Source organism: Paramormyrops kingsleyae, chromosome 17 (genome assembly GCF_048594095.1).
Source record: "Paramormyrops kingsleyae isolate MSU_618 chromosome 17, PKINGS_0.4, whole genome shotgun sequence".
Taxonomy (NCBI): domain Eukaryota; kingdom Metazoa; phylum Chordata; class Actinopteri; order Osteoglossiformes; family Mormyridae; genus Paramormyrops; species Paramormyrops kingsleyae.
In genome coordinates, this window is record NC_132813.1 from 10,625,943 (window position 1) to 10,651,593 (window position 25,651).

Consider the following 25,651-nt stretch of genomic DNA (forward strand, 5'->3'; position numbering starts at 1 on the left):
ATGTAGCTAGACAGCATGGGCACATGGAGCCAAAGAGACTCACACTGAGCCATGGGCATCGAAACAGAGTGCCAGGCGAGGACAGGGTGGCAGCATGGAGGGCACCAGGCGCCACGGGAAGCGATAACCACTGGGTAAAGAAGGCGTACCGCTGTTTCAGATGGAGCGGGAACGACCCACAGCCAGGATCCTGCTGACACATAACACTCACTCCATACCACTGCCTTACTGCCCTATCACAACAGGCGCTGCTAAATCCCTAATGCAAGATTACTGAGTAAGGCCTTATCTGTGCCACATTATTTTACGCCACACTATCAGAAATCATCATGGAATAACGCCAGCCAATGGGCAAGCACCTCTCAGCGCAGGATCATCTGTCTAATACCCTGTTCGAATTTCATTAGTAAATACCTAGATTTAGTTTGCAAAACCCAAGCCTTATGTGTGTGACATTCTAATCAAGAGATGAATGATGGCTTCTAGCAAATACAGTAATACAGAGAAGAGACTGTGGTATACGTGAGACAGTAATATCTACAGCATTATTATAGTAATGTCAGATGGAGTTTCCCACCATGACGACAGATGAATTGGCCAAAAGTGGGACAACTGGGTACCGTCAATCCTGGAGTCCGGCCCACTGGAATGGGCATGCAGTGGGTACACAATCCCCCACCGTTTCCTGTTTGGCAGTGTCTGTCCCCTCTCAGCCTACGAACCAGTGCATTCCTAATTTACATCCATGCATCCAAATCCACCTCAATATTTATATTCGATTCGAAAAACAGCATCTCTGTGCACGCGTGCCTAATTCATTATTTAAGGGCGGCTGTGGCCCTGATTAGAATGATTAGTAAGGGCTTAGTAACTATAAGAAGAAATTAACACAGTCATACACATATTAAATAACAAGACAGAGAGAGAAAAAAAGCAGTAAAGGAGGTAAAGTAACACAATGAAGGAATCGTTATTCATTAAGATGAGTGTCAGTGACTAGGGATTATAGCCAGACTGTAAAAGAAATTTATGAGAGAGCTATAGGGTTCTGGTAGAACCTTTCAATACCGAGCCGCAGCGGCGCTTTCAGAGAGAGACGCCTCCCTTGTGGACAACACCCTCGACGCCGGCTTCTGGACACGCCCCGATGAAAACACACCCACGCAGGAGCGTGGCGACTAGGGCGGGGAAGCATGAGCCGCAGGACGAGCCCCCTCTGACTGCGCTATGCCAGGGCTCTGTGCTTGCTTTGGAGAGACAGCATCCCTTGCATATATTTTGCAAGAAAAAGCAGACTTCTTTACTAATTCTATCAGTGCTCATTATACGTATACATGCTTTACGTGCTGAGCATATTTCATATCCAGAAATATTCATTAAAATATTCACTTGAATAGGCATGAAAGTAATTTGTCTAAAACACTCACACTGAAGCATAAGCCATTTCTAAAACGAAACTTAAAAGGCTCCGTTGATTAAAATTGATTGCTTACTCGTTCTGTTTTTAAATAAGGGGGGGGGGATAACCTCAACATCAAGTCATAACCACTGGGAGGCTATAATTGTAGGTTTATAGTACACTGTAGAATTAATATTCAGTGCAACCGAGCAGAGAGCAAGGTGGTAATAAAATCTGGTACAGGTTGCTACAAAATGTAACTAAAAATGACACAGATACATACATTGAAAAACTAGACCAAATACGGTATGTGTGTGGCTGTGAAGGGGTGGGGCGGGGGCGGGGTCCGTGCGCCAATTTATAAAGCATTAGGCTGAAATGCGGGGTAATATCAACACCTTATCAGTTAATAGGCTTCACCGAGCGTAGTAACTATAGCCGAGACCAAAAGCCGCAGCAGCAGCGTAACACCATGTGCTATAAAGAAATGGAATTGCTTCTGTTAGCTGATAGGCAGGGAGGAAGTGCAGGGAAATCCCAACTGCAGAAAATACCCATTCCCCGCAAACAAGAGGAAAGCCCTGCTCGCTGCCGCTCCGCGCGGAGAAGCCCCTCCCGCAGCCCCTTAATCATAACCCGTCTAATCCACACAAAGGCAAGGCGCAATCACTACGTCGTGAAAACGTGCATCATATCACAGCTGGTATACACGTTTCCATTTTGCGCAGCGCTACAGATTCGCACATTGCACAGGGCAAATAGTTATCAAACACCGGATGCATTTTTTTTCTCGCAATCATCGTCAACTTATAAAAGTCGGGGTGAGAAATTAAACATTGTGTTTATATAAACATGAAGTATATTTAATGCTAGCACATAGGATTTCTTAAATTATCCATATTTTGTTGTCCTTTGGATTTACTACAGCTTGAAGGGCAACGTCCCACTATGTAAATTGCCGAGCACGCGCCTCTTCTGTCAGGTTAGTGACACAGCTACATAGCAAAATACACATATAGGCTATAGCTAATATCTGCGACATTATATTTATTATTTAAGATGCAGCCTTCACTGCGTTTAGAAAAACCGAATACCCATAGTAAGTCATCAAAATCAAATATGAGTCAAATCTTCAAGTCTGTCAATAAAGCGATATAATATATTCAACTGAAACGCTTTAAAGTAAAGCAATTTAGAATTAAATCATATAACAATCACAATCATAGATCACATTACAAGCACTGCCACAAAAGAGGATTCAAACATCTGTTTTGAGATCAGCTACAATAGCATTTGCATTAAACTGAAATCCACTACCTGGAGGGAAGGCTACTTTTTTCCTCCACTGCCCGTCCAAACGCCCCTGCTTTACACATTAAACATTGAAAACTTGAAAACTTGAATTACTGCAGTCTGGTAATTCGGGTGTCTGATAACTTCTCCGCCACCATTTCAGTTGGTTCTGAAAGTGCACGATGTCAATGACCAATAAGAGGAATTATTCATCAAGACTAAAAAAAATAATAATAAAAACCCGGTTCAGTGTATTTCTAACACCGAGCGGATTAATTACTCCAGTTGAAAATACGGTAATTCCTGTGACGCTGACTCCTTTCCTTTGGAATTTATCAATTAAACGATTGCTTGAGTAAATGAAAATGAGCGTTAAATAATGTTTATGCCATATGCTGCTCCGGAGAAATAGATGTATATAGTAACATAACAGCAGTGATACTCGATAAAACGCCCGATGATTCACATTGCAGTGGATATAGGTATTCTGCGTAGTTTACTTACAACTATTTGTTATTATCGGCAAACCAGTTTATTAACCAGCACGCACATCTTATTATTTTAATATTATTCCTACATCAACGGTAACAGTCACACTTTTGCTGTCTTACCTTATTTGCTAGTTTGTCGTGTCGCTCACTGCAGAAGTGGTCGCAATTAACATATTGCTGTGGTATTCATTGAAATTGTTTCCGATAATTTCTCGGCGCTCCCGGCTACGGGCTTGACTATCACGCGCTGTCTCGCGCTCTCTCTCACTCACAAACACAAACAGTTCACACGCGCTCAGCCGCGCTCGCGTTATACGCGGGTGAGGCGCGTGGCCGAGGGAAGGAGGGCGGTTATCAGGGGTACTCAGGGCTGCGCTCGCTCTCACTCACCGGACCGCTTACCCGCGTGGCGAATTCACTTTGATGCCCATGCCCGTGTTATATTCGAGCTGCGTGCTCTGCAACTAATTTTACAGAACATCACGTAGTGTTATGTGTTTCACACAATACAACATTAATATTATTATTATTAGTAGTAGTAGTAGTAACAGTAGTAGTAGAAGTAATTGAGTATAGTAACAGGGGCGTTGCTTGAGATTTTGCGCCCCATGAAACATATCATATTGGGCCCCCTAGTCCAGGCCAATCTAGTTATTTTTCAATTTTCTTTAGTTGAGTCATTCTAACTCCAACCCCCCCACCCCCAACCCCATTACAGCGCCTCTTAGTAGTAATAGTAGGAGTATGTTGTTGTTGTTGTCGTCGTATTTATGAGCTCTTCCTTGCATTGGTTTGGATTTACCCTTTATAATTAACTTATTTTCTACTGCAGAAGCAATTTACAGTGTTGGAACATAAACCTGTGACATTTTGTTTGTTAGGTCTACGTCCTTAACAACTATGCTACCAACTGCAAATTAATAGTGTACATATATTTTATAATGGAAAAAAAACATAAGCACAGAAGATAACCATAATGGTATGTCAAATCTTTTTTAAAAACCCATTGATTTATAGATGCCCACAAACCTACTGTAAGAATAAAGAGTACCAATTTGTGCCTTTGCATGTCACTGTGACTGTACCCTCAAGGATAAATGCACCTTTTAAGATGTGGAAATGGACTCTGAGGAACATTTTCATAGCATTGGGGGTACATAAATGTTGTTTGTACCTTGAGGATGTTCATCAGAGTCCATTTCAGTACCTTAAATTAGACTAAAAGGTACATTTACCTACCGCTAACGTACAGTTGGCAGACCCTTGAGGGTACAGCCCCAGTGACAATTCTATAATTGCACCCTTATAGGTATAAATTGGTGCTCTTTTTTTCCAGCAGCGTAGCATTAATGTCGGCCCTTGTTGTGCCATGTTTCCTGTGTACTTTTCTGTCTTGTTCAAGTGTTTAAGTACACCTTTTAGCACCAAGAACCTTACAAAGGGAATCAGTCTCTTAGTCATAATTCCTTCTTTCAGCTTTTAACTTACGAGGAACCTCTCACGTAGAAAAAGCATATAATATAACCAACACTACCCCCACTACCACCCTGCATGTTATTTTCCATCAAAGAGAGCTTTTCTTTATAGACTAGCTACAACCAAAGCACCAGGGGATACAAAAGAGGAAAGAGGTCAATGATCTACTGAAGTTCAGCAATAGCCAGAAGAACTGCAAAGTCATTTTGATATCATGTCATTGTGTATCTGGGGCACAATATGCTCAATAAGTAAACAAGAAGACATATATAAATAAAGTGATCTGTAGTATGTTGCATCACTAATGTTGATGACCATCTAAAACCTCAAAAAACTGCATTACCCCCCGCCCCCCCAAAAAAACTTACAATGTGATAAACTCTTTACGAACATGTCTTGTATTGTTGTAGCCTATCATGACCATAATTCATCTCCACTTAAAGTATCATTTGGATTTGCAAAAGCTGCCCAAAATAATGCCTTGTGTACTTTCATACTCTGCTTGCGTTCATAAGAGCTTCCTCTATGTACATTCAGTGTTTCCTTCCAATCCAAGGATGTAGTTTAGCTACTAAGTCACAGATTGAAGCTCATGCTCTTTGAAATACTGTCAGCTTGTGTTTCATGGGTTAGAATCCAGGCTCACTGCAAACCCGTACGGGATAAGGTACTGAAAACAGATTTTACAGTATTTATGATCTCTTGTTGCCTACAAGAGTTAGCCTGTCAGGTGAGGAATGGATGCCATTTCTGATATGCTCTCCAACTGTACACCCACATTGTGCACTGTGGGGACAAACAAGGAGAAGATGTGGGATTGTCATAATGAAGTTACTCTTCTCTATTATACTCGGTGTCACTGATAAGCTGTTTCTTTTCCATAACATAAAAGCAGTATGTCCCTCCCAGCCATCTCCCCCCCCTCTGTGACAGAATCTCCTATCTCATTTCCATTCATGGACTGTGAAGCTCACACATGCCCTATGCCCTCTGGCATTCTATAGCAATGTTTCCCAATCCAGTCTTCAAGGACCCAGGGACAGTCCACGTTTTTGTTCCCTCTCAGTTCACGATGGGAGCAAAAATGTCGACTGTCTGGCAGGGAGCTGGGAGGGAGCAAAAACATGGACCGTCGGTGGGTCCCCGAGGACCGGATTGGGAAACACTGATCTACAGCACTGGAACTATTGTAGAACATATATGGCTTTCTGGGCGCATTTGATGAAGGTGTTACAAAATGAACAAAAGCATTTTAATTCACCGTGACACTCGTACACCTGCCTTTTTGCTGTGGATGTTCTACAGTACATTTTAATGACCTTCATTCACATGCTTGTCGCCTCGTTTGTCTTTATCTGTACATATAGGGAGAGAAGCTCAAATCCTTTCACATGCAAGTAATGTCTTCTTTTCTGCAGCCAGCCAGTGCAGAATCAAGACTGAAGCACAGAATACAAATTCTACTTCAGTTAGTTATTATACAAATAAAACTGAGACAGAAGAGGAAGAACATACACATACATCAGTGGTCGTTGTATTTGTTTTATTGATCTAGAGAAATATTACTGTGGCACACTGGTGGCTCGTGATTGGTGAACTGTTTTATATTTTCATATGAATTTATAATAGGGACAAAATGGAACAAAAAACGTGAATGTCAATGCATGAAATATTTGTATTCTTATACAGATGCTTCCTGGATTATGATGGGGTTACGTTCTGATAAACCTATCATAAGCTGAAAATATTATAAAGCGAAAGTGCATTTTAATACAGTACACCTAACCTAGCAAACATCATAGCCTAGCCTAGCCTAGCTTAAACATGCTTAGAAGATCTAGCCTACAGTTGGGCAAAATCTTTAACACAAAGCCTATTTTATAATAAAATGTTGAATATCTCATGTAATTTACTGAATAATCATACTCCTCGTAAAGTTGAATGATCGTAACATGGACCATCGTAAGCCAGGGAACATCTGTATTGAAATTAAAAGACCAACTTTTGTTTTGTTAGCCACTCGTGCTTTGTAGCAGTCCTGTATTAGTCTCAATCTTATGGCCTCTCCGGCCATGTTTCCAGGGTAACCAGCAGCATGGTTCAGTGATTAGAGACCGACAGGGAAAGCCATGACTAACATGCACCAGAATGAAACTTCGAAAAAATATGCTGCCTCATTCTTTCCTATTTATTGTTTGCACTTCCTCTGACCTTCGCTGCGGCTTCACTTTTTCTAACTGTCCTATATTCTTTGTTTATATACATGTCACATGACCCAGAGTCTGGCTTGGGCAACAACCCGATTAGTGCAAGAATATAAAGTAGCTTAACCCTATGAGGTTAACCTCTAAAAAACTCACATTAGCTATGCTGGGGTGGATTTTACACCCCACATTAATTTGGTTGTCATACACAAAATTAACCCACATCCTCTCAGCTGTGATCAATTTCTACATTATCTGGCACTGATACGTCGCTGTTGTCATCATTACTGTCATCATTTTCAATCCATATGATCTCATATTAATTTAGCAACAACTGCAGCAGATAACCTTTGAGATATTTTGGACACTGATTATCGACAACAATGTATGTAACTGTATGCGATGGTTACCGATGGTATGACGTCAGTCACGTGACCCTGCATCAAGGAATAACCAAAAGAGGAACATGAAAGTATTCCAAAATCATCCAGGAACAGATGCAGCAAAGCGCAGAGCATAGATCCAAAGCTGTAAAACATTTATGTAAACAGTCCACAGATTAAGGTTACCGAACTGAAGCTAAGATCAGGATTAGAACGTTTATGGCTTTTTCAGATATCAAAATGTGTTTTTATGATAGGTCAGACCCCCCATATAACAGCAAACCACAGATTAGCTTGATTTAATAGGATATTTCATACTTTCCAACAGCCTGTTGTGTCACCCTGTCTCCCAAAGTTAGAGATAGTCAACTGTAACTAGGGTTAGGATTAGAAAAGTTGTGGCTTTTTCAGACATCAAAACCTGTTTTTATGATAGGTCAGGACTCCCGTATAACGGGAAACCACAGCTTAGCTTGATTTAATAGCAAATTTCATACTTTCCAATCAACTGTTCTGTCACCGTAACAGTATGCGAGGGTTACTGTCGGTATGATGTCAGTCATGTGACCGTGCATCAAAAAATAAGCAAATACGAAACTATGCCAAAATCATCTAGGAACAGATACACCTACGCACATAGCGTGCATCGAAAGCTGTAAAACGCTGCAGTACAAATACTGGCAGTGGGATGAGAAATTCACTGCAGGTTAGCTTCTAAAGGTTAAGTGCAGGAGTGACGACCAGCTTTGCTGTACTCTGATTGGTTGCTGCCCAGGCTTCCCCTTAGCGTAACTGCATGAGCTTACTAGCCTGTCAGCATCCTCAGAGCTGTTGCCATATATAACCTGGAAGCTTTTTCCTGCTACTGAGCAGATAGTGACAGTAGCCAATGCAAATCTACTGTAAAACTACATAAACCAGCAGTCTGAAGTGTCTCTCAGGAGGCGGGGGAGACATAATGAACCCCAGACCTGCAGTCCATTGCCCTCCATACTAAAAGAATATTACACTGACCCATTAACTATATCTCCGGGAAATGGGTGGAAACTAGATATGTACAGCTACCAGGGGATCCTACAACCTCTGCACAAAACTGGGACCACATTATTCCACAGCCCTTACTGTTTATCACAAGGACAACTGAGCCACACACCGAAAAAAACAATAGCAGGATTTTTAAAGGGTTGCATTTAAAATATGTTTGGAGTGGTACATGTACAGACTTCATATCAATCGCAGCTTTGAATATTTGCTTGTCTGCATATATTCGGGCACTAAGTCTGTATGGTTTATGCAGCTCCACTTTGCTTGTACCGTTATGTGATTTACACTCTCTAAACTTTTTTGAAACTCTCCCCTTGTCTTTGGCGTCCGTATTTTACACTGTGGTTTCGGGGGAACGTTTCCATTTCATTCCACTGTATGTCTGATTATGGACGGCATGACTGTTAAGCCCACTTCACACGGCTTATACTTTACCTATTAAGTCATTTTTCCATCGTGAAGAGAAGGGCATCCCATCCCAGCGTGTTTCACTGCTTCCTGTCCTCTTTCCTGGGATGGGCTCCAGACTCCAGTGTGACCCAGCACTGGATCAGCAGCCATGGAAGACGGATAGATTGGTGAATCAGGATGATTGGCGAACAGATCTGCTGTATTAACTGGCATAAATAATGCTATAATTTTGTCACTATAACTGTCATACTGCACCCCGAGGAGTGTTTGCCAATAGACGGCTAACAGAGTATCTTTGCCTGTCTGTCAAATGCTACATTATTTTTCAATTAGCAGTTGATTTATGTTAGGAAATCTAAGCAGTGGAATTACAGTCCAAATAAGAGCTTCTCTGAATCCCTCTGAACCTGATGTAGAGACTCTCTGACCCTCGAGAAGGGTGTGATGTCAAGATGATGTCACTTTTATGTCACTATGACATTTAAAGGAGTATACTGAAAATCATTTATAGATTATATTAGCTATCACAAACATTAGATATAATTAATGTTCATTTGTGTCCAGTACTTCGTAAAGTTTACGTGGTAATCATAATTTTTGTTATCCCTGGTACATCATCAAGCTGTTACAAGCTGATATTGTAGAATTGTATTTACCATAAATATTTTCATATTTTTCTGTGAAAGAATTATACAGTGAATAGGGGTGTAACAATTCTACAAATCTGTGGTTTGGGTCAGAGCTTGATTTTTGAGCCACAATTTGGTTCATGCATTTTTTTTTTGGAAAACAATAAAATTGGTGTAATGTGTAAAATTTACAAAATACACAGATTGCCCTAACTTTAGAATAATAATTCTGTGATTTACATGTGTTTTTATAGTGTTAATTGTGCAATGAAAAATGAGCTTTGAAACATTAGAAACGTAACTGAGAGCTTAGCAGACTGCACCCCCGGCAGCGAGTTCAGGTTGGGAGGGGGGTGGAACAGACATCGGGGTTCTGTTTTCCAGAACCATGACACGGGATACTGAATGTTTGTATCGCAGTTTCGGTCTCAGTTTTAGAACCAGTACACCATTAGAGAGAAAGTGATTGTGATTAAGAATATAACATAATTTTAATAATATAAAATGTATATTTGGGAGTGACAAGTAACTTTAAAATACACCAAATTTGAATAAAAACAAAATTAGTCCTAATTAAAACAATGATTTAACTGATTTAGTGTCAACCCTGAAGGAAGATGGAATATGGATCCACAAATTAGTACTGGTACGAGGGAAGGAGATTAAAAAATGATAAATCCCAATTGGCAGAGAGGAAGGATACATGAATTGAACAGCAAAAGATACATTTTAATAATGATTTTACATAATGAAAAGAGTTTCAAATGAAGCCTATTAAGTTTTAAACTAAGCCCATTAAGCTCATTGGCACTTACAAAACCCTAATAACACATAAAACACTGCCCTCAAAATAAATCATTTATGATTATCTGATCTTTATCTTAAATGCCTAAGGATTTTAAATATCCACCAGTCCTCCAACTGTTTATCTAGTGCAGGATTTGGGGGGGGGGGGGGGGGTAGGCGCTGCAGTCTATCACAGGCAAAATAGGGCATGAGGTAAGATGAGACAGTGGTCTATCGCATGGCACATGCACTCACACGCATGCCAGTTCACCTAACTGGGGGGGGACACCTGCTGCGACAGGGGGGTTATAAGCAAACTCCACACACATGCACTGAGCGCAGACAGGATTCGAACCTCCTAGCCTGGAGGTGTGAGGCAACAGTCTGATGCTTACAGAATATATTTTGATATATATATATATATGATATATTTTTAATGGTGGCAGAGGTGAATAGTTCGGGTCCAGAAAGTAACAATCCAGACCAAGATTTTGTTTCAACCAACCAGTTGAGTATAAAGAGTCACAGTCACTGAGTACTCAGCTGATTGGTTGAAACAAAATCTTGGTCAGGATTTTTACTTTCTGGACCTGAACTATCCATCTCTGAATGTTGGTTGAAAGGCTGTGAAAGTGTAACATCCATAGGTTCTCGACCTTGGTGGTAACAGTCTATTGTGTTCGATGGTGGTTATTCCAACCACTAATTATCATTCCATCACTGACACCTATCCCGGAAGCTATGGGCGCAAGGCGTGCACATAGACCTGGGCTGGAGAGTCGAATGCTAGTCTTTGAGGTGTCAGGCATCAGTGCTGGCCACTGCGCCACCACGACGCCACTGCGCCACCACTGCGCCACCACGACGCCACTGCGACATCAGGGTTGATAGGGGTTGGTACAAAAAAAGATATAAAAAATATTCATCCAGTCAGATTATCACTCTGAGCCATTCCCAGGAAGCACGTAACAAAAAGTCAGTGACACCTCTGGGTGAGGAGTGTCCATTGCAGAACATCATCACACCATTATCTGCACTGTTGAGGCACTTCACTGTCGTCACATCATCTGAACAGCACACATTTTGATGGCAGATAGATGAATGTTACAGTTCCGATTCCTCTGGGTTCCTACGCTTCCCATAGTGTGGGAGTGTTTGTGAGTAAGTGTGCCCTGCGAGGCACTGGAATCCTGTCCAGGGTGTCGCCTAACTTGTGCCCTGAGCTTCCTGCGATAGGTTCCAGGCTCACATCAGAAAGGACAACAAAATGAGGACATTCATTCTACAGATCACTGATATCGCATGCATGGATCAAGGCTACCACATAGACCGAGCCTTCATCCTCTTAACAAACCGAAGGCTCCCAATTAAAATAACATTACTTTTCAGTGGCTAGCCCTATTATCAATGAAAGATACTCTGCCAGTGATTCCCCAAAGCGATCCCGTACGTACAAGTAATGAGGATATAAGCAGGGATGCAATAAAATCAGAACTTAATCTATAGAATGAACCATTGTGTAGCACTGTGCGAACAGCTGCTAGTTGTTCCAGTATTTGACCATTAGGGTGATTAGATCCACTTTGTATGTATTACTGTGATGTGTTTAGGCCTTTTAAAGTTTAATCAGCATGTTCATGCATGTAAACTGCAAGGCTTCTTTTCAGGCCTACCTTATTGATTTTACTTTAATTATAGTGGATTTTTTCCAACCTCCAAATGCTTGAGCAATATAGCAGCTGACGTTTTCATTTTAATGCCTCTCCATAAGAAAAAGGCTGTAGCCTTAAACATCATGCATTCTCTGCTTGTCTTGCGGAGTTTGTTAGTCATGGACCTGAAATACGTTCTTTGCAATAAATTACACGGTTAGCCAAACTCTGAAAACTGACATCACATTTTCACAATTAAAAAAAAAAATTCTTAAAAATTTCTCCAAATTATCACAGATTTATGTTCATAAGTATGATCATATTTATTTATCCTTACACTGATCAGCTATAACATTAAAACCACTGACAGATGAAGTGAATACCATTGATCATCTTGTTACAATGATACCTGTGAAGGATAGTGTTATATATTAGGCAAGTGAACAGTCAGTTCTTGAAGTGGATGTGTTTCTTTATTCGGGAATGGTTTGACGAACATGAATGAAAAGATTTCAAGGTGTTGATTCGGCCTCCAAATTCCTCAGATCTCAATCCAATTGAGCACCTGTGGGACGTGCTGGACAATCAGGTCCAGTCCATGGAGACCCCACCTCACAGCTTACAGGACTTAAAGGATCTGCTGTTAACATCTTAGGGCCAGATTCCACAGGACACCTTCAGAGGTCTTGTGGAGTCCATGCCTCAATGGGTCAGAGCTGTTATGGTGGCATGAGGGGGAGCTACACAGTATTAGGTAGATGGCCTTAATGTTGTGACTGATCTGTGTATTTTGTATTAATAGCAATATCAAGGAGCATAAAATGCTTCTTGCGTAACAAATTTCAATGGATCATCTACTCCATGCAATATCCTGCAGCATGTTTGGATGTAATATTCTGTGTGCAGCCATTTTTTACAAAAGAGAAAAGTTTAATGAGTTTTTCCAAAAGCTAATTTTGCCATTACTGGTTTATAATGCAGTCGGTTATACAGTGTGTATTTTCTAGCTTAAAGAAGTTCACTTTTGTCCCAGTTATGCTATTTGAAAATGTAACGGCCATCACCGCAACAGAGAAATGTCAGCAGTTTTTGTAGAGAGCGCAAGATTTGCAGTGTCGGTCGAATTTTTATAGTTACAGGGGTATTCATCATACAATGTACAATCTAGGGCATTAAAAGATATTTTTAAATGATGTTTAATAAACTTACCTTGGAAAAATATTCACCATTTATCAGGTTATTGGTATGACAGGGAAACAGTAGGCTAGCTGAATGCTAACACAGCTATGCTGAAGGTATTATAGAGGACAATGAGACAAGGGGAGGCTCTGGACAGCACAATGGTCCAACACAGGGTATGTATTCACATATTATTACTAATGAATGGAGCCCAACTCACCTAAAATGTAAATCTTAGTGGGAATCAAACCCCCCAGTCCCGGAAGGTGTGAGGCTATTGCGCTAACCGCTATGTCACCATGCCACCCTGTGAATAAATAATTTAGAGACATCTAAGGACTCTTTTAAGTGAATAATATATTAGATGAAGCTCTTTGTCACCACATTCTGGTTTTGTGTTTTTCTTGATATAAATGAAGCATGAAAACAAAGGTATGGCCTCATTAGCAAGACAGGCGGCCATTTCATACATCATATCATTCCGGTTACGTTTAACACTGAGATCAATGCAGCCAGTTGGTTAAATGGAATCAGATGTATTATCCAGGAAAACAAACAGACTACAAACTCAGAATGATAATGGACACTGGAACATGTTGTGAATAACAGGAGTGTGTACAAAAAAACACATTAAAAATGGAAATTAACCATCTTCAGCTTAAAGGTGGCATTTGTCCAAGTGAAAGGAAATCTTCCGTCTTCAGAGACATGTAATGTCCTATGTTTTTAAAACCTGAAAAAGAAATCAGGGCTGTACTACCACATGCTGGTGTACGCTCTCAGAAAAAGGGTAAAAAAATGTACCTTTGCTTGTCACTGGGGCTGTTCCCTTGTAATTGTACCTTTAAGGTACAGAAATGGACTCTGAGGAACATCCCAAAGGTACAAACAGCATCAATGTGGCATCAGTGGTACAGAAATGTTCCTCAGGGTCCATTCCTGTACCTAAAATGGTACAATTGTGACAAGCAAAGGTACAAATTTTTCCCATTCTTTCTGAGAGTTTATGGGTAGTGAAACATATATGGGAAATGAAAGAGGCACAACTTCAAATTAAGGAGGAGGCTAAAAATGGAAGCAAATAGATGGACTGCCAATGAAGAGCCCTGGAAGAACACGATGAGTCATTTCGTCACCATTCTCGATCAATCAACTATATAAATGACTCGTTATTTTAGAGGAGGCAGCCACAGATGTTTGAAACATCTGTTTAATAATGAACGCTAAATCAGAAGGGTAGGGGGAGATCCTGTGATTAACCCCCTGGATTTTGGCAGTTTCTCTTATGATGGATATTGCAGATATTGTAGGCCTTAAAAGAGATGAATAGTTCAGGTCCAGAGAGTAAATATCCAGACCAAGATTTTGTTTCAACCAACCAGTTGAGCATAAAGAGTCAATCACAGAGCACCCATATGGATGATTGATTTTTACTCTCTGGACCCAAACTATTCACCTCTGGCCTTATAGACTCTGGAATTGTATGTTTATTATTGTATATTTGTCATAAGTGAAATACGTCTATGATGATATGGATTATGATAGGGCTCTTTAAGCTGCATCTGTTATTCATGTGATTGTGCATTTGTCAATAAAATGACATTATCGTTTTCATAGCCACGGTCATTTAAAGTCTGCTTTGTGACCTCTCGGCACAGTTTTACATTTTCCTTGAGAGCGATGTCCATGTTTAATGGGCGCCCAGGGCATTGTGTGCCATTGATCAGTACTTTCAAGAATGATGGTGCAAAAAGCTAAGTAATCACTGGGACAAGCTGCATGGTTGGGGAAAAAGTTCTCCAAACTGCCAAGGGACCTTATTTGCTGGAAAGGAAGGTGCTGAAACGGAAGCAAAGAAGACGCTGATATGGCAGAGAGGGGAATATAAAGTGGCAATTGGCTAAAATTGTCTGGATCGGTGCCCGTCTGGATAGCGGCACGTGTCACCAAGAAGGTCTTCCACTCAGCAGATAGGAAGTCAGATAAGACAAACATTTACATCTGTCATAATTATGTGTTATATATGCAGTATATGGAAAAGCTTAACATTTACCCCAAAATTATAAATATCTACCGAGGTCCATTAAAAAAACAAGAGTAAGTAGGACTGCTGCGTGTAGTTTTTACACATAAATAGAGGCTAGGGTCCTAACCTAAAATAATATGATCATATTTTTCTTAATAGTAGAGCACTCCAATGGTTTACAGAAAAATCACATCACTGACACAGCAAATTCACAATGTAGCAATACATTGCAACTCGAATTATATAAAAAAAAAAAAATTACAGTAATTACAGCTCCGATATCTGTCCATTGGCAGAGTTGGGTAATTCAGGTCCAGAGAGTAAAAGTCCAGACCAGGATTTTGTTTCAAGCAACCAGTTGAGTACTCTGTGACTGTGACTCTTTATGCTCAACTGGTTGGTTGAAACAAAATCTTGGTCTGGACTTTTACTCTGTGGACCTGAATTAGTCTGTTCATTAGTATCCAATCAGACTTATAGGAAACACTTAGGAAAGATTACTTTTAGGAGAGGAGATCTTTTAACTAATGAGAATGATTAGCATGAGAAAGAGAATTGAGTAATTAAACTGAATGTGGTACGACTTTCAGCTTTCCATGTCGTGTTCTTAAATCTTTCTACGCTTTTTTTCCCACCCATTCTATAGCCCTCTTTCTATTTCTCTTCATCTCCTATTTCCTTAATCAGCATTATGGCTGGACTGAGCCCAACCAGACAGAGACGCCTACAAATATTTTGGCTCAACAAGACAAAATGCGACCCTGCATGTTAAAGGCTGGCCTTACATTTGCCTGAAAGATTTTTTCCTTTCCTCTGCTGCCTTTGAACATTGACTTTTAAACTATATATAATTAAGACCTCAATTATCTGCAATCCTTACACTTTTATTATATCTATTTATAATAGATTATATGGTTATAACTGATGATAAGTGTTATGGAGGAACTGTTAGGAGGGCTGTTATATGAAATATATTGAACTGGACACCCAAATGGAGTGTGACAATTTCAAATGTGAAAAAAATATTATACAGACAGGATGTTGTCTATGCTAGGTGGTCAATGTAGCTTAAAATTATATATCCGATCAATGGTACAAAAACAGAAATCATTCTAACCTGCTATGTTCTGGATCATTTCCCTTAACCAACATGTAACCTGCTCCCAGTCGAATGTATCGCACCAGAACAGTGTTATGATAAAGTTTAACATAAGAAGGCAAAGTGAACTTCAATATCTTACATCTAAATAACATGTTTACAGAACTTGGGACAATACAGTTTCCTCCACGTATCTGTGAGCAGCACTAAGACAACAGGATAGGTGTTCTTCTCAGAAACTTCTAAGATGTTTTACAAGGAAAGACTAAGCAGTGAAAGATTATGTTTCAGTTCGTCTTTCAGGTTTCCAGGAAGTGGAAAATGTAGACAGCAATGGCCATTTAGACAAAGGATACTCCTGTGATCGTTTCTATGTGAGGAAAGCTTTTGTGCGTGAAAAATTGGGATTAATACATTGTTAAACTCATTATTTTCCTTAACTGAAGATGTCCTTCAAGTGTGTTATAAGGTGAAGCATGTTCATAAAGTAAACCAGTCAGAACAGATAGAAAAAAAGATAAAAATACAGTAAACAGGTATGTAGACCAGAGATATTCAGGCAACATTTCATGGCAGCAAAACATAAATAATGGGGTTAATCAGATAGATAATGGAAGAGATACAATGTGACAAAACGACGACTTACAGAGTGTCACTTTGTGTTCAGCACAGCTTTAATTCCACTTTATCCTGTTATTGAACATAACTGAATGGTAGCTTGGAGTGCAGAATTCTGCCCAGACTGCATAGTGACGATAACTATGGAAGCAGGAAAGAATCTACTCACAGTAGCAACTGCAGTCTGTCGTGTACCTGACAGTCACCATTATTTAAATCACAACAGATGTGCTTTGATTTCTCCTTTGGCTACGTAATTTTAACATCTCCCTAAATATTACATTGAAAAAAGTAAAAATAAAATATATATATATATATTTTTTTTTTTTTATTGTTCTTAGCAGGATGTCCAGTGTTTCCTATGTTATTTAGGTAGCTAAATGAATAACTTCTGAATATGAATTTCCCAGAAATGAAGGGAATGGCTTATGTTCAGGGGTATAGTACCTGGGGGGAGCGGGGGCTGTATCCCCCAGTATATAATTTGGCTTCATTTGCCCCCCCTATAAACAGACCTTTGCTTTGCCTGTATTATTACACTGTATCCCCCTGCCACTGCTTATGTGTTCTCTGTATGCAAGAAAGGACAAGCAGCTTCTGTTGCACAATAATCTCCGAGTCTGATCCTCACGCTGTGTGCAGATAATCTACACATGGATAACATCTGCAACAAGAACAGCGTGATCAGAACAAGATGGTCGGGAGGGGGGGTGGGGAACTACAGGAGGCATGATGGAACTGGCTTAAGGTTATTTCAGATGCGCTGGTTATGGTGACATCATCCTGATGTGCAGAACGGGGAACACGGGCAGAACTGCCCTGGCCTAAGGAATGTAGGATGGACCCAAGATTCATGCCCTTGCACCTTTGCCCCAGTGGATGCCAATCCTGTAAAAGTTATGGTGGGATAAGAGACTGGGCAGAGTCTGGAGGGGACGGGCTCAGAGTGGAAAACGTTAAACCACAGCCTGGCTTCCAGAAGGAGCCAAAACATCCTAGAGCGGTCAGAACCAGAGAGAAAGCACAGCAGACATCTCCTTCCTGTCTCTCCCTCCCTCTGCTCACAGCCGCGCTTTTTAAATTTTGCTGCCTTTCAATGGCTTTATTTGCCACCAGCCGCGGACCACTGGTGACGCCATGCGGCACTGCCTAGCGCCTCTGTCTGCTGCTGGCGCGGTGCTGATACCCCTATAGTCACGCTGATATCCCTGCAGCCACGCTGATACCCCTGCAGTCACGCTGATACCCCTGCAGCCACGCTGATACCCCTGCAGCCAAGCTGATACCCCTACAGCCACGTTGTTACCCCAGGCGCCTCGCTGATACCCCTATAGTCATGCTGATACCCCTATAGTCATGCTGATACCCCTGCAGCCACGCTGATATCCCTGCAGCCACGATGATACCCCTATAGTCACACTGATACCCCTGCAGCCACGTTGTTACCCCAGGCGCCTCGCTGATACCCCTATAGTCACGCTGATACCCCTATAGTCACGCTGATACCCCTGCAGCCACGCTGATACCCCTACAGCCACGTTGTTACCCCAGGCGCCTCGCTGATACCCCTATAGTCACGCTGATACCCCTATAGTCACGCTGATACCCCTGCAGTCACGCTGATATCCCTGCAGCCACGCTGATATCCCTGCAGCCACGATGATACCCCTATAGTCACACTGATACCCCTGCAGCCACGTTGTTACCCCTATAGTCACGCTGATACCCCTATAGTCACACTGATACCCCTGCAGCCACGCTGATATCCCTGCAGCCACGCTGATATCCCTGTAGCCACGCTGATATCCCTGCAGCCACGCTGATATCCCTGCAGCCACGCTATACCATGCACAGAACACCGACTTTGTCTGCGCGTGTTAGATTAGGCTTCTGGAGAGTCCTGTACCACATTCATTCACATCAGTGGGTTTCAATAGGGGATTCATCGCAGATTAAACCTGCACATGCTAGACCAGGGGTAGGTAATCCTGATCCTGGAATGCCAGCATCCAGCAGGTTTTCTGTCCTACCGGATGAGTTACTATCTGCCTGAGATCAGTTGTGGTTCATCAGAGACCAGGCAGGATGGAAAACCTGCTGGAAGCTGGCACTCTAGCATCAGGGTTGTCTACCCCTGCTCTAGACCAGTCATAGACCACAGCAGGGCCAACGCTAGTCCTTGTAGAGCATCTTGGGATTAAATGGTTAGACATTTTTGCTATGACACTACTGACACCTGCCTTGCGCCCGTAGCCTCCAGGATGGGCTCCAGACCCCCTGAGACCCTGAATAGGACAAGTGGTTACAGAAATTGGATGGATGGGCATTCCTGACACATTCAATGAGCTACTCTGCCTTATCTCAGCTGTTCATAGAAACATACGGTTTATAAACAGGCAACAGAAGGTTCACAGCATGACATTATGCACATTAGGAGTTATTCTGGAAATAAAAACAATCAACAATCACTCTAAAATCCTATGATACTTACACCCAGGGGTTCATTGTTAAATTCAGGATATAATGTCTTGGAAATGTATTTGTGGTGTTAGGTGTCATTCATTTTTCGTCAATGTCCTTACTGCTCACTAATGAGGCTCCCACTGCCAACACAGTCTAGATTAATGCCTTTAATAGCTTTGTATTCATGAATTACAAATGGACCACATCACAAATAGGAATGTTTGCTTGACCAATTTCATGTGCTTTACAATTACACCATGTGTAAACAAAAAAAAACCCATTACATATTTGTCAATTAATATATGTGTTAATTATAATTAAATATGGCACAGGATTACGCATATTTTAGGCATTACGAGGAACTCGAACAATGTAGATATATGTTTCTAAAGGGTAAGATTAAAACACATTAAGTCACGCAAACACATAATACCATTCAAAATAAGAACCAATAATATTTGAAAATCAGACAGCGAGACGAATTACGATTAGACATTGTTAATGTGTCCTCTGTCCGCGGGGCTTCAGAAATCAGTGTGTGAAACAGCGATGTGGATCATTAATGTTCCATCTCAAATGTCCTACAGAAGCAGCAGGCATTTCCAGGCCAGAAATGAATCAGAAGTTGAGTTTTGAGTTTAATTTGATTTTTCTGCAAAAATATTTTCCATTACAAACCGTAAACGTTATGATGTTATTTGAATTACTAATACATACACGGTCAAAAAATAAGGAAACTACTGAATAATGTGCATCTCTTGCATCCTGTTGCTTAGGAATATTTTTTATTTATTTATTTATTTTGACTAACGACCTTCACGTTAAATATTTTTCTGACACTTGTGAGCCGTTTTCGGCGTCGCTTCCATGTGAGTCCAAGTTTTTGCTCGTACATTACAGTGACACTACTGAAAATCAGGGGTTTGAGGTCTGATGATGCGAGATGCACACCTTCATCTAAAAAATGACTTACGTCACTTGCTGTTTTTAATTATTGGTCCCGAATTTTGCTTCCGCAGTTCTGCCGTCTTTCGTAGCAGCCTACACACGTACCTGTCCCAGCTAGTTTAAGTTTGGGCGCCCGAACAGCCGCTGGATACCTGCGCTGATTCCGACAAGCATCATACTTCGTTATTTCATTTAAATAATCTGGGGATTTCTGCTATAATGAAACAGATAAAACCTCGGGTTATGCTAAATCGCGTGACAAATATAGGAGGTCTCAAAGATTTAAAAAAAAGGGCTGGCGCAGCGCAATGAAAAGTTAACGGAACCATTGTGTTTAAAAAGCTTTTACATTCCTTACCTGAAATTTTGCCCACACTTTTCATTCCTTATGAGTTTTTTACAATTGTGTTTACTCATATTTATGGCAGTGATGATGCTTTTGTGAAAATTGAGATGGGTGTATATATATATATATATATATATATATATATATATATATATATATATATATATATATATCTGCTTATACATTTCACATTTCATTTAGCAGACACTTTTGTCTGAGGTCTGCAACAACTGGTATTAAGGGCCATGCTCAAGGGCTCAATGGTAAAAGCACTAACCCTGAAATCGATGCAAACCGCTGACTTTCCAATCATATGCACAGAGCCACTCACCATCCCATAACACATATACATTTGCATGTATGATCTAAGATATGAAATTAAAAAGGTTAAATGTTATGATCCCATTCAGCTCTGCTTTGATATGATTTAGATCAATTTATCATGCACTAAAGTGTCCTGCTCTGCAAAACCTGTCTGAGAATACATACACACGCATGCACGCACACATGTAGGGTAAACATATCCTTATGGGGACCGCTCATTCATTTCAATGGGAAAAATGCTAATGCTAACTATGACAACCTTAACCCCTACTCAGCCATAACCATAACCATAAGTACCCAAACAAAATACAAGAGTTTTTGCATTTTTAGTTTTTTCATTGTAGTCACGGATTTTTATAAAATAGAGCTTTCCCATATGGGAACCAGGAAACTGCTCCCCATATGGTAAAAAAAAAAACTAGCATTCATCACGTAGTGGGGACATTTCGGTCCCCACAAGGTAAGGTATACCAGGACCATACACACACACACACACACACACACACACATGCAGTAATATGCAGTAATAGTTACTTGGGTCTATGACTTTGTACCACTTCATTAGATCTTGGCCAATTTCCTTCTATACTGTCAGAATAAAGAGTACCAATTTGTACCTTTGCTTGTCACTGGGGCTGTACCCTACCAGTAGGTAAAATACCTTTCAAGGTACAGAAATGTTCTCTGAGGAACATCCCCAAGTTGTAAACAACATGAATGTACCCACAAATAGTACAAAAATGTAACACAGAATCCATTTATGTATCTTAAAAAGTACATTTACTCTTGAGGGTACAGTCCCAGTGACAAGCAAAGGTACAAATTGGTACTTTTCTGGCAGTGTAGAAGGAAATTGGGGGGTTGTGATCAGATGCAGCTGTATCATTAATACTTGGACTTGGACTTATACTCTGATTCAAACTAGTTTTTCGTTACACCTATCAAATTAGTACTTTGAAAACAAAGAAAGTGGGCTCACTAAACTAAATAAGCATCAACTGCGTAACTATATGGACCTTCAGGATTGTAATGTAAAACGTAAATATGTTGGGGATGAACCTGCATAAAGGCAAACAGAGACTCAGTTAATACACATATCTTTGCTCCCTTTACCAATGGCATCTGAGTCCATCCACATTTTGGAAAAATGCATAATAGAAGAGCGACATGTAGGCCTATCATTTTTGAATACAAAGGAGAGAAAAAGCAAACACAAAGAAAGGAAAAATCAAAATTACATATCTAGATAGTCTGTGATAGATAAAAGGACATAAAGAAAAAGTCTTCAGTTTGTTTTTATTTTGTATAATTTGTTACATAACAAACTCCTCTTCAGCTTTTCACATAACATTTTTAGTCCGACTATCTGCTGTAGTCATAATAAAATGCCAGTTGTGACACATGTAATGCAATATATAAATATCAGCTAGTCGGCTCTTTTGTTTCTTCCTTACTCATGCTGCTCGAGTACCTAAATAGTCATTTTGTTTAAGTCACAACAATAATAATGTCCATCAGACCACAGAGCAATATTGGAGGGTGGGGTGTATTAATTATTTTGGACACCATGTAGCCTTCAGATAACATGATAGAATTATGGCCAGTAATGATAATTTGTTATTGGGGATGTGTACATGTTCTTCCCATATTCGTGCAGGTTGCCTCCCAGTACTTCAGTGGTTGAGCAAATTAGTGTTATTAGAATATCTGTAATGTGTGATTTTGAATGTGTAAGCGCATACTCAGCGATAGGCAGCCAAGGTGTGCTTTTCCTGGGATCGACTCCAGGTCCACAGTGACTCTGTACTGGAGAAGCCGTATGTAAGATGGATGGCTGTATTATTGCTCTCATCATAACGCAAAGTTTGGTGAGTCACGCCGCGGATCTTCAGCGTTGCTTTGCACCTTATTTCACAGCACTCTGGTACCATGAAACAGGAATACTTCTGTTCTCATCTGAGGCACCGTCGTCAGTTTCCGGCAGCCAGAATCTCCCATGAACGTGGGCGTTAGCTGTCACTTCTCCTCGAACAATTGTTCATTAGAAAATGTCGGGGCAAGAACTACCAAAACAGGGCTGATTCGGAGGACATCACACTTGCAGCATGCAGTCAGCCCCTGAGGCGTCACTTTCTGGAACTTTTTCCGCCTGAACATGACAAACATCGTTACTGACAATGTTTTCTCCCTCAGCTCAGAGCTACTGACTGACAATGTTACTGGGACTGTCCAGAGCACCCTGCTTGTGGCCTAAAGTGACAGTGGGATTAAAAGGTGGCCCAAATGCATAAAAACAACCTGGGAGTCAATGCTGTACTATTTCTCTATTTCAATTTCGAAACATCTGATTTCTAATCTCAATGGGGTCAATCATTTCTCCATTGTAGACTTATTTTGAATCACTTTACCATGATATACCATTACTAGATTTAATATTATAATTAGTGTTGTCATTATTAGTTTAGCATCTCAGTATTTACATAGTACCCTCTTCCCTACCTGAAGCCATCACTTGTTTTGATTCGATATTGTTTTTTGTGCAGACTTCGCCTTACATGGCTACAGATGAACGAAAGTATGATCTCTATTACCAGTAAATGAAATGATCCTTCATTTGTCATTCACACAAGTATATCGGAACGTTTCTTTTCCCGTTTTGCTCTCCTTTGAGACATACACACATAGCTATATATATATATATACAGATATTTATGTGATGCGCACACATGGGGTCAAAGTGCAGGGATCAGAGCCCCCTTTGCTTTTTTAGCTGAACATTTTGACAATGTGAAATTATAACTATATTACTCCAGACTCTGGTACACTGGTAGTGGTGCGGGGACAGCTCTGTGTGCGGGATTCCTTAGTGATTCCTGACTTCCTGTCACAATTCAAAGGCATGATTTAGCAGCTTAGTGAAATCAATTTATCCTTAGTGAGTCCCGGTGTTAGTGACTGTTCATATGTCTAATCTGTGATGGATTTATGTCCTCCCCTGGCTTCTCTCCGTCCCTAATGCTGCCCGGGGTATGTGTCACACCACTGCGACCCTAACTGGAAAAGTGAATAATGGATGGATTGATGCATTATTCAGAACATGGGGACTTTAGGAGAGGGATTCTGTACTTGGGTTAGATCACTGTCTCTCAACCCGGTCCTTGGAGGCCACCAGACGGTCCATGTTTTTGCTCCCTTCAGCCATACAGTGCACATTTTTGCTCCCTTCAGCCATACAGTGCACATTTTTGCTCCCTTTAGCCATACAGTGCACATTTTTGCTCCCTCCCAGCTCCCAAGCTAGGAGATACCAAAAACATGGACTGTCTGGGGGTCCCTGAGCACCAGTTTGAGAAACACTGGGTTCGATGAATGTGAAAAATTGCCAATATTTTATATTTGCCAGCAGAGGACAGAGTAAGTCTTCAGTTGTATTACAGAGTGCAGTATAATGCTGACACATTAACGTTTTTTGAAAAAATCAAACAAGCAACGTATTATATAACATGTATGACACATTATATCATTTATGATTGACAAACCAAGGTTGTGGGATTATTTTTTTCTTTAGCTCTTTCTATGCTGCTTGAAAATTCCTATAAACAAACGCTATTCGATTGTCTCTGGTGAATTACAAAGCTATTATAGAAGTTTTATGAAGCCAGTTATGATTTCTTTTAAATTTAAAAATTATCATCATTAATATGAAGCAATCCTTCATATTTCTACTGTCAAGAGCTAAAATCATTAAACATAGATATTTTCCAAAGTAGATTTTTTTTTATTATTATTTCAGTAACTATCAGTATGTAAAAGGCTGAGTCACATGGCGTAAGCTTTGCTAATTGGATTTCAGATGGATACAGTGAAAAAACCCTGCATGTTTAGGTATTAATAATGCAAAAGAAAAAAAATCCAAGTAATGAAATATTCTGCTGACTAAGTAACAAAATATCTGTCTATATATATTCATACAATTATGAATGTAACTTGGACCCACTAACGCCAATTGAGCATCGTTTAAATGCCACAACCTATCAGAGTATACTTGATGACCGTGTGAATCACTTTATAGCCACATATTACCCTTCTACTAATGGCTACATTCAGGAGGATAATATATCGCAGCACAAAGCCGAACCTGGTCCCTCGAATGTGACAATGAGGTCAGTGCATTTCAGTGGCTTCACCACCCACCAGACCTGGATCCAACATGGCATCTTGGGGATGTGGCAGAATGGGAGATTTGCAACAATTATGTGATGCACAAGATATACACTCACCTAAAGGATTATTAGGAACACCATACTAATACGGTGTTTGACCCCCTTTCGCCTTTCAGAACTGCCTTAATTCTACGTGGCATTGATTCAACAAGGTGCTGAAAGCATTCTTTAGAAATGTTGGCCCATATTGATAGGATAGCATCTTGCAGTTGATGGAGATTTGTGGGATGCACATCCAGGGCAAGAAACTCCCGTTCCACCACATCCCAAAGATGCTCTATTGGGTTGAGATCTGGTGACTGTGGGGGCCATTTTAGTACAGTGAACTCATTGTCATGTTCAAGAAACCAATTTGAAATGATTCGAGCTTTGTGACATGGTGCATTATCCTGCTGGAAGTAGCCATCAGTGGATGGGTACATGGTGGTCATAAAGGGATGGACATGGTCAGAAACAATGCTCAGGTAGGCCGTGGCATTTAAACGATGCCCAATTGGCACTAAGGGGCCTAAAGTGTGCCAAGAAAACATCCCCCACACCATTACACCACCACCACCAGCCTGCACAGTGGTAACAAGGCATGATGGATCCATGTTCTCATTCTGTTTACGCCAAATTCTGACTCTACCATTTGAATGTCTCAACAGAAATCGAGAC

At 40.6% G+C, this 25,651-nt stretch overlaps 1 protein-coding gene and 1 long non-coding RNA gene across 3 annotated transcripts in view; both read right to left on the bottom strand.

Annotated features, from left to right (window-relative positions):
- Positions 1–3,489, bottom strand: part of slc8a2b (solute carrier family 8 member 2b) — a 66,368-nt gene extending 62,879 nt beyond the window's left edge. For both annotated transcript variants that reach the window (XM_023812227.2, XM_023812224.2), the window contains exon 1: positions 3,304–3,489. The gene's annotated coding sequence lies outside the window, so the exon portion shown is untranslated. The remainder of the gene's footprint in view (positions 1–3,303) is intronic.
- Positions 3,490–8,731: 5,242 nt separating this feature from the next.
- On the bottom strand, positions 8,732–20,497 carry LOC140578956 (uncharacterized). The gene is made up of 3 exons (XR_011983231.1): positions 20,460–20,497; positions 20,207–20,315; positions 8,732–8,835 (listed from the first exon to the last, which is right to left on the bottom strand). It is a non-coding gene; the product is annotated as an uncharacterized lncRNA (long non-coding RNA).
- Between the last annotated feature and the right edge of the window lie 5,154 nt (positions 20,498–25,651).